General features: G+C 40.3%; 3 non-coding genes across 3 annotated transcripts; all 3 read left to right on the forward strand.

Annotated features, from left to right (window-relative positions):
• Window positions 1-1,072: 1,072 nt before the first annotated feature.
• Window positions 1,073-1,154, forward strand: trnas-cga. Its single transcript has one exon. It is a non-coding gene; the product is annotated as a tRNA-Ser (tRNA).
• Window positions 1,155-1,367: 213 nt separating this feature from the next.
• trnas-uga lies at window positions 1,368-1,449 on the forward strand. Its single transcript has one exon. It is a non-coding gene; the product is annotated as a tRNA-Ser (tRNA).
• Window positions 1,450-2,584: 1,135 nt separating this feature from the next.
• On the forward strand, window positions 2,585-2,666 carry trnas-cga. Its single transcript has one exon. It is a non-coding gene; the product is annotated as a tRNA-Ser (tRNA).
• Window positions 2,667-9,564: the final 6,898 nt, after the last annotated feature.

A 9,564-nucleotide genomic window follows, 5' to 3' on the forward strand; every position in this document is an offset into this window, starting at 1 on the left:
AATACATGGAATTGTCCAATGATTCAGGTGCTCAGAATATATCTGCCTTGACAAACAGTTCAAATAGGCTCTTCAGTACAGATACTGTTGTTTGTGTTAGATTTACGATGGAAATACTGAGAGCCAGGTGGTTAAGTCCTCAGACTTGAAACCCAATTGGGTCTCCCTGCTCTTTTTTAAATCTTATTCTCAGTGAATAGTCCACTTGTACTTTCTCTGGACATAGTTTTTTGATTTGCACATTAAACTTCCAAACTTCACAGCTTTGGAAAGGACCGAGGTTACTTGGCGCAAAAAGATCAATATGTCGTGCCATCAAGTTGACCATTTTACACCAATGATGTCTGTTTCCAAATCCCAATCCATTTACTTGCATTCCAACAGCTCCAATGGCTGAGTTCTTTAGACGTTGGACCTGAATTTCAATGGGGTCTCCCCACCCATGTTCTTACCTTGCTCGAAGCGTATAGCCCACTTCTGCTTTCTCCTCATCACTTTCCTTAGATTCCTACTGCTGCGATGGCCAAGTGGTTTAAGCATTGGAATTGAAATCCAATGTGTGCTCCCTGTACTGTTTTCAACTCTGCTTACAGTGCGATGGTAAAGTTGACTTTTAATAATTGGAACTATCTCCTCTGAATTTAAATTGTACTTCCTTTATGGGCTCGTCCAACGATTGAATTGCTCAGAAAATAGCTTATTTTACTTTGCTTGAAAAATATTTAAATTAGGCAGTTGAATTTGGATACTTTTGTCCTTGTGTGATAATCCTCAGCAAGCTTTGATTGCCGAGTGGTTAAAGCGTTGGACTCGAAAGCCAATGGGTTCTCCCAGCGCAGGTTTGAACTCTCTGCGCAGCTCTTTGACGATCCAGTCGTTATTTGTAACATGTCATTGGGCACTTGATATGGATAATGCGTGGACATGTCCTTTGATTCAAGTGCTCAGAATTAATCTTCCATAATAAACATTTCAAGTAGGCTCTTCAGTAGCGATAATCTGGTCTTTTTAGAGGAAAAAATGGTCAGAACGAGATAGCGGACTGGTTAAGGCTTTGTAGGTAACAGAAGTAGCTGTGATGGCCGAGAGGTTAAGGCGTTGGACTCGAAATCCAATGGGGTCTCCCCGCGCAGGTTCGAACCCTGCTCACAGCGCTTTGACTAACCAGTCTTTATTTGCAACATGTCATTGGGGACTTGATATGGATAATGTCCTTAAACGGTGTACTTGTCCTTTGAATCAAGTGCTCAGAATATATCTGCCTTGCCAAACAGTTCAATTAGGCTCTTCAGTAGATAGTCTTTACAGAAGTGAAATGGACAGAATAAGATAGCCGACTGGTTAAGGCCTGGCTTTTAACATAGCAACCTGCGATGGCCGAGTGGTTAAGGCGTTGGACTTGAAATCCAATGGGGTCTCCCCGCGCTGGTTCGAACCCTGCTCACAGCGCTATGGCAAACCAGTCTTCATTTTTAACATATACTTGGTGACTTGATATGGATAATGTCCTTAATACATGGAATTGTCCAATGATTCAGTTGCTCAGAATATATCTGCCTTGACAAACAGTTCAAATAGGCTCTTCAGTACAGATACTGTTGTTTGTGTTAGATTTACGATGGAAATACTGAGAGCCAGGTGGTTAAGTCCTCAGACTTGAAACCCAATTGGGTCTCCCTGCTCTTTTTTAAATCTTATTCTCAGTGAATAGTCCACTTGTACTTTCTCTGGACATAGTTTTTTGATTTGCATATTAAACTTCCAAACTTCACAGCTTTGGAAAGGACCGAGGTTACTTGGCGCAAAAAGATCAATATGTCGTGCCATCAAGTTGACCATTTTACACCAATGATGTCTGTTTCCAAATCCCAATCCATTTACTTGCATTCCAACAGCTCCAATGGCTGAGTTCTTTAGACGTTGGACCTGAATTTCAATGGGGTCTCCCCACCCATGTTCTTACCTTGCTCGAAGCGTATAGCCCACTTCTGCTTTCTCCTCATCACTTTCCTTAGATTCCTACTGCTGCGATGGCCAAGTGGTTTAAGCATTGGAATTGAAATCAAATGTGTGCTCCCTGTACAGTTTTCAACTCTGCTTACAGGGCGATGGTAAATTTGACCTTTAATAATTGGAACTATCTCCTCTGAATTTAAATTGTACTTCCTTTATGGGCTCGTCCAACGATTGAAGTGCTCAAAAAATAGCTTATTTTACTTTGCTTGAAAAATATTTAAATTAGGCAGTTGAATTTGGATACTTTTGTCCTTGTGTGATAATCCTCAGCAAGCTTTGATTGCCGAGTGGTTAAAGCGTTGGACTCGAAAGCCAATGGGTTCTCCCAGCGCAGGTTTGAACCCTGCGCACAGCTCTTTGACGATCCAGTTGTTATTTGTAACATGTCATTGGGCACTTGATATGGATAATGCGTGGACATGTCCTTTGATTCAAGTGCTCAGAATTAATCTTCCATAATAAACATTTCAAGTAGGCTCGTTCAGTAGCGATAATCTGGTCTTTTCAGAGGAAAAAATGGTCAGAACGAGATAGCGGACTGGTTAAGGCGTTGTAGGTAACAGAAGTAGCTGTGATGGCGGAGAGGTTAAGACGTTGGACTCGAAATCCAATGGGGTTTCCCCGCGCAGGTTCGAACCCTGCTCACAGCGCTTTGACAAACCAGTCTTTTTTTGCAACATGTCATTGGGGACGTGATTTGGATAATGTCCTTAAACCGTGGACTTGTCCTTTGATTCAAGTGCTCAGAATAAATCTTCCTAGACAAACAGTTCAAATAGGCTCTTCAGTACTGACCCTGCTGTTTGTGAGATCGCCCACTTGTTAAGGCTGGCAAAATAACAGAGCAAGCTGTGATGGCCGAGTGGTTAAGGCGTTGGACTTGAAATCCAAACGTATCTTCCTGCGCAGGTTTGAACCCTGCTCCCAGGGTATATATTTTGAACATATCATTGGTGAATTGATATGGATAATCTCTTTAATGCATGGACTTGTCCAGTGATTCAAGTGCTCAGAATACTTTTGTCTTTGGGTGAGCTAATTCAGAAAGCTGTGATGGCCGAGTGGTTAAGGCGTGATTTGCCAAAATAAGATCAATATGTCGTGCCATCAAGTTGACCATTTTGCTCCAATGATGTCTGTTTCCAATTCCCCACCCATGTTCTTACCTTGCTCGAAGCGTATTGCCCACTTCTACTTTCTCCTCATCACTTTCCTTAGATTCCTACTGCTGCGATGGCCAAGTAGTTTAAGCATTGGTATTGAAATCCAATGTGTTCTCCCTGTACAGTTTTCAACTCTGCTTACAGGGCGATGGTAAAGTAGACCTTTGATAATTGGATCTACAGTGATCCCTCGCCACTTCGCGGTTCACTTATCGCGGATTCGCTATTTCGCGGATTTTCATAATGCATTTTTTTTTTTTTTTGGTGGTGTGTACGCCCTGATTGATGGAGACGCACAGCCGCTGACCGATGCAGAGCTGGCAGAAATGACAAAGCCACAAAGCGACGATGAAAGAGAAGAGGGAGAAGAGGACACGAGAGATGAGGAGGAAGGACTAACGCTTGGTCGCTTAGCAACCATGGTGCGAATGGCCACTGAACTTAAGCGAGTAGCTGAGGAATGGGACCCTTTGATGAGCCGTTCATTACAGTTCTCCAACGTAATCGATGGTGGCATGTCGGTGTACAAGGATCTTTTTGCAAAGAAGAAAAAAGAGCGACAACAGCTGCCTATCACTATGTTCTTCTCCCGAACAAACACACCTGCACCGCGGGCTTCAGAAGAAGAGAACACTGCAGAGCGCAGTCAGGATGCAGCGGCCCAGTCTGAAGAGCAGTGAAACGGCCTACACGTGAGTCACTGTATTTGTATACATGTAATAGTTGCTAATTGTAAAAAAAAAAAAAGTTTTCTATTTCGCGGATTTCACTTATCGCGGGTCATTTTCGGAACGTAACCCCCGCGATAAACGAGGGATTACTGTATCTCCTTGGGTACGTGAGACGTTAGCGTCCCACCTCTTCAACAGCCAGTGAAACTGCTGGGCTTCAAATACAGAAATACTCTTTATAAAAATTCAGAAAACAAAACATATTTTACATAGGTTGAACTTCTTTTGAATCCAACCACGGTGTCAGCTTTAAAAAATGCTTTACGGCGAAAGCATACCTTACGATTATTTGAGAACAAAGCCCACTAGACAAATCATTACAAACAGTAACCAGCCAAATAGAACAGTTACACAAGTCAGAAATAGAGATAAAATGAATCCCTTACCTTTGATGATCTTCATATGGTTACACTCAGCAGACATTCCATTTACTCAATAAATGTTTATTTTGTTCGATAAAGTCTCTTTATATCCAAAAACCTCCGTTGTGTTCGTGCGTTTTCTACAGTAATCCACAGGCTCAAACGCAGTCAAAACAGGAAGACAAAAAAAATCCAAATTGTATCCGTAAAGTTCATAGAAACATGTCAAACGATGTTTATATTCAATCCTCTGGTTGTTTTTAGCCTAAATAATCGATAATATTTCAACCGGACAATAACTTAGTCAATTTAAAAGGTAAACAAGATTATGTCACACATGCAGCTAACACAGACATATGGAAATGTCTGCTCTACCCAAAATTACAACCAATTAATTGCAGCATTACCACAAAAATGGAAGAGGCAAGTAGAAGGGGAAAAAAGTAAGGAACTTGTATGTCGGCCCTATATCAAAGAACATAAATGGTTAAAGAAAAGTGTGATAAATAAAAACATATACCAATTTCATTTAAGGACCAAAAAACTGACAGCTGTGCCATATAAATTGCAAAATAGTTGGGAAGAGATTTTCGATGTACCCATTCCATGGCACATGGTTTATGAATTGATACGCAAAACAACGCCGGTTTCAAAACTTCGAATTTTTCAATATAAATTACTGTACAAAATTCTTGCAACTAATAGAATGTTATATATATGGGGGATACAATCTTCCCAGCTCTGCAGATTCTGCTGTGAGGAGGCAGAGTCATTAGATCATTTATTTTGGTATTGTCCATATGTAGCTCGTTTTTGGTCACAGGTCCAGGAATGGCTGAAGAATTGCAACATTTGCCTAGAACTAACGCTACAGATAGCAATACTGGGGGATTTGAAAAGCCATAGTCAATCAATCAATAATATAATAATTATTTTAGCAAAAATGTTTATTTTTAATTTACAATCTTGTTTATTTTTAATTTACAATCTGTAGAAGCTATGAGAATAGGAAGGTTGAAATCTTTTGTGAAGCATCACAGCACAGTTGAAAAATATATGGCAAATAAAAATCTGAAATGGATGATGTTGGAAGATAGATGGGAAGGGTTGAGTGGAACTGAAGGGTGGGACTAATAACAAGATAAACAATGTAGGGCATACGGGATCTGTGACATGTGTATAGGTGCGGAGCTTTTGTGAAATAGCACAGTTACAAGTGGAAATCAAACTGGATGGACAACAGAAATAGAGGAAGGACTAAGAACAAACAAGAGGGAACTATTGTAAAGTAGACTGTGTCTGTAAAATGGGTATAAGATGTATAAATTGAAGGTAAAAGCAGAAGTGTTTATTAGTTTACTCCAATTGGGGGATCGGTGGTAGGGTTGCGGGGAATAATAATAAAGGTATATTCTTAAAAAAGTATGTATGTCTATATAGGTATGTGTATGTATATATGTGTATATGTATGCATGCATGTTTAAACAATAAACTACTTCCTGAATGGATTTTTCTCAGGTTTTCGCCTGCCAAATCAGTTCTGTTATACTCACAGACACTATTTTAACAGTTTTGGAAACTTTAGAGTGTTTTCTATCCAAATCTACCAGTTATATGCATATCATATCTTCTGGGCCCGAGAAGCAGGCAGTTTAATTTGGGCATGCATTTCATCCAAAATTCCGAATGCTGCCGCCTACCCTAGATAAGTTAAAGGTTAAAGAAGGATTTATAAACCTTGAGTCAATTGAGACAAGGATTGTGTATGTGCCATTCAGAGGGTGAATGGGCAAGACAAAGATTGTAGTACCTTTGAACAGGGTATGTTAGGAGGTGCCAGGCGCTCCGGTTTGGTTGTGTCAAGAACTGCTACACTACAACAAGTTGTTCATGCTCTACAGTTTCCTGTGTGTATCAAGAATAGTCCACCACCCAAAGGACACCCAGCCAAGTTGACACAACTGTATGAAGCATTGAAGGCTACATTGGCCAGCATCCCTGTGGAGCGCTTTTGACACCTTGTAGAGTCCAAGCCCCAATGACTTGAGGCTGTTCTGAGAGCAAAATGGGGTGCAACTCAATATTAGGAAGGTGTTCCTAATGTTTTGTACACTCGGTGCATGTCACATTGCACACGGTCTCCCCCTACATATTGCTGTTTAGGAGTTTGATTGACAGGGGGATGAAGGAGTGCTTATATCTGTTCAGCTTACACTGAGGAACCATGTTGCGTCTGCCTGAGGGGAAAATCTGAAACTCTGGGTGGAGTACATGGGAGAGGTCGGATATTATTTTCTTAGCCTGTCTCCTATTGTTTGATCAAAGACAGCAACAGTCACTGCAGACTATCTCACACCTATCACCTTCATAGCTGTCTGGACCAGGCCATTGATTTGTGATTTGAAGGTAACTGACAAGAATAGGAGCATGACCTTCTGTTTAACTCCAAAAGTCCTGAACCTATGTAGAAAATAAAGGCGTTGATGGACCCTAGAGCATTTGTAAGACTGGACCTGAGTAATGTCCACATTATAGACCCCCACAGGTGAGTGGTCACCAACAGATTTGGGGTCAAAAACCATTTCCTCAGTTTGTTTGACCACTGCACAAACCTCTGTATCTCTGACCAATACACAGTAGTGTCGGTGTCTATACATTAGACCCAGAATGGCAGTATCATCAGAAAACTGGACAACATAGTTATCAGGGTGTCTACGTGTACATTCATTTGTATACAGTGTGAATAGGATGGGTGAACTCTCAGCTTTGGGGGGCACCTTAATGACCTTGGGGCTCAGACAGAGTCTCATTTACTAGTACCTGCTGGGTCCTGTTGGTCAGAAATGAGTGATACCACCTGATGGTGTAGGGTTTGACTGACATCTGTCTGAGCTTACTGAGGAGGATGTGCGGCTGCAATATGTTCAATGCTGAACTAAAATACACAAATAGCAGTCGAGCATAGGCCTTCAGGTTCTCCAGATGTTGCAGGACGAAATGCACTACGCTGAGGATTGCTTCATCAGTGCCACGTTTTGTATTTGGACGCAAACTGATACGGGTCCAACAGTGTGTTTTAGTCTGACTGAAGCTTACTCACCATGATATTTTCAAGACACTTCGTTACAATAGAGGTCAGAGCAACAGGTCTACGGTCTTTGTTTTCTTTGGGAGATCGAAGGCTTTTGGGGAAGATGGGTGATGATAGGGAATGTACAGACCTCTGAAAGACAGGCACCCAGGCTAGTGTAAGTTCCTCAGCATAAAGCAGAGATGCAATCGGGTCCTGTTGCCAGTTTGCTTAAAGACTCTTGTGGCCTCTCTAGGGATAAATTCTAACTTAGGGTCACAGCCATCAATAACAATGGTGTTGAGCATGTTAACACACTTGGCAGAGAAGTAAATATCAGTCAAACGTTATGTAGAAGTCATTAAGTTAATTTGCCATTGTCTTTTCATCTGTTGTGTACAGTAGTTTTCTGGTGGGAGTCATATTAGTGATGGATTTTATTGTTAACCCTTGTCCTTGAATACTCTTATTCTAAGCTGGTTTGCTGGCCAATTCTACAAGAGTAATTATATTGAGCCAAACACAATTTTATTGTCATCATCTGACTATAGTCAAATAAATGCCATGAGTTATAATAATTGGTAACTCTTCCTTTTAAGCAGTCCTTAATACAGTGCAATTACATGTGTAATTACACTGTAACAAGTATTGCAGTCGACTGTAACGACTCATAGTTACAATGTAATAACATGTACCTGGTAGTAGTTGCAGTCTGTAATTACAGAAGTGTAACAACTAATGCTTGTTATCATGCTTGTTACAAATGGGCAGGTCTCCACTAAATTCACCAACTTATTGCTTCGCTTCTTCTCAGCTGCATCCAATGGGATCCATTGTGGATGCGCTGGGTGTCTGAGAGATTATAGCCTATGCTCAATAGGCTCTAATTACTTAACCATGAATATGCACTGTTCAAAATATACAGTATCTCCAGTCAACGTTGTTGCTAGCACTTTCCCCCAAAATATAGCATACCATCTAGATTAACTTGGTCGAGTTTATAAAAACAGATTTTATACGAGAGTCATCCATGATGAGGATTAAGATACTATTTCAAAGCATAGTACATTTAATGTTTGCCTAAGTACAATGTAATCACTAGTTGTAATTACTAATTAAAATGAAGTGTGTCTTGTGGGGTACTTACTTGTAACTAATGTGTACTTATACCCATCCAGACATCCTGGCCCTCATTTTTTACATTTCTGGAAGCGCCATCCAACTGTGAGAATAAACACACTAGTACACCATTGAGTACATGCAATATCCACATAAGTACAATGTAATTACTAGTTGTTACACGGGATTTAGCTAGTTCAAATTCAGTACATCTTGAGGGGTACTTACTTGTAATTATAGTGTACCTGCAAAGTACGTTACCCATCCTGAGAATCTAATTGTCAGCTTCTGAAAGTGCCATTCCAAGTGAAAAATAAAGACACTAGAACACCAGAGTACATGAAATATCTACATAAGTACAATGTAGTTACTAGGTGTTACACTTAATTTTAACTAGCTGAATCCTGTGTATCTTGAGGAGTACTTACTTGTAATTAATGTGTACTTTACAGTACATTACCCATCCTCACAACCTGGCCCTCAATTTAAAGCTTATGGACGCGCCATCGAAGTGGGAGAATAAACACACTAGTACATCACAGAGCACATGTTATATCTGTATAAATACAATGTAGTTACTAGGTGTTACACAGGATTGAGCTATTTCAAAAGAATTCAGGCCCCTTGATTTTTTCCACATTTTCTTACATTACAGCCTTATTCTAAAATGTATTAAATAAAAACATGTCTCATCAATCTACACACAAATACCCCATAATGACAAAGCGAAAACCGATTTTAAGAAATGTTTGAAAATGTATTACAAATAAAAAACTAAAATACCTTGTTTACATAAGTATTCAGACGCTTTGCTATGAGACTCAAAATTGAACTCAGGTGCATCCTGTTTCCATTGATCATCCTTGAGATGTTTCTACAACTAAATTGGAGTCCATCTGTGGTAAATTCAATTGATTGGACATGATTTGGAAAGGCACACACCAGTCTATATAAGGCTCCACAATTGACAGTGCATGTCAGAGCAAAAACCAAGCCATGAGGTCAAAGGAATTGTCCGTAGAGCTATGAGACAGGATTATGTCGAGGGACAGATGTGGGGAAGGGTACCAAAAAATGTCTGCAGCATTGAAGTTTGGAACCAC

This window comes from Salvelinus namaycush, chromosome 11 (genome assembly GCF_016432855.1).
Source record: "Salvelinus namaycush isolate Seneca chromosome 11, SaNama_1.0, whole genome shotgun sequence".
Lineage (NCBI taxonomy): Eukaryota > Metazoa > Chordata > Actinopteri > Salmoniformes > Salmonidae > Salvelinus > Salvelinus namaycush.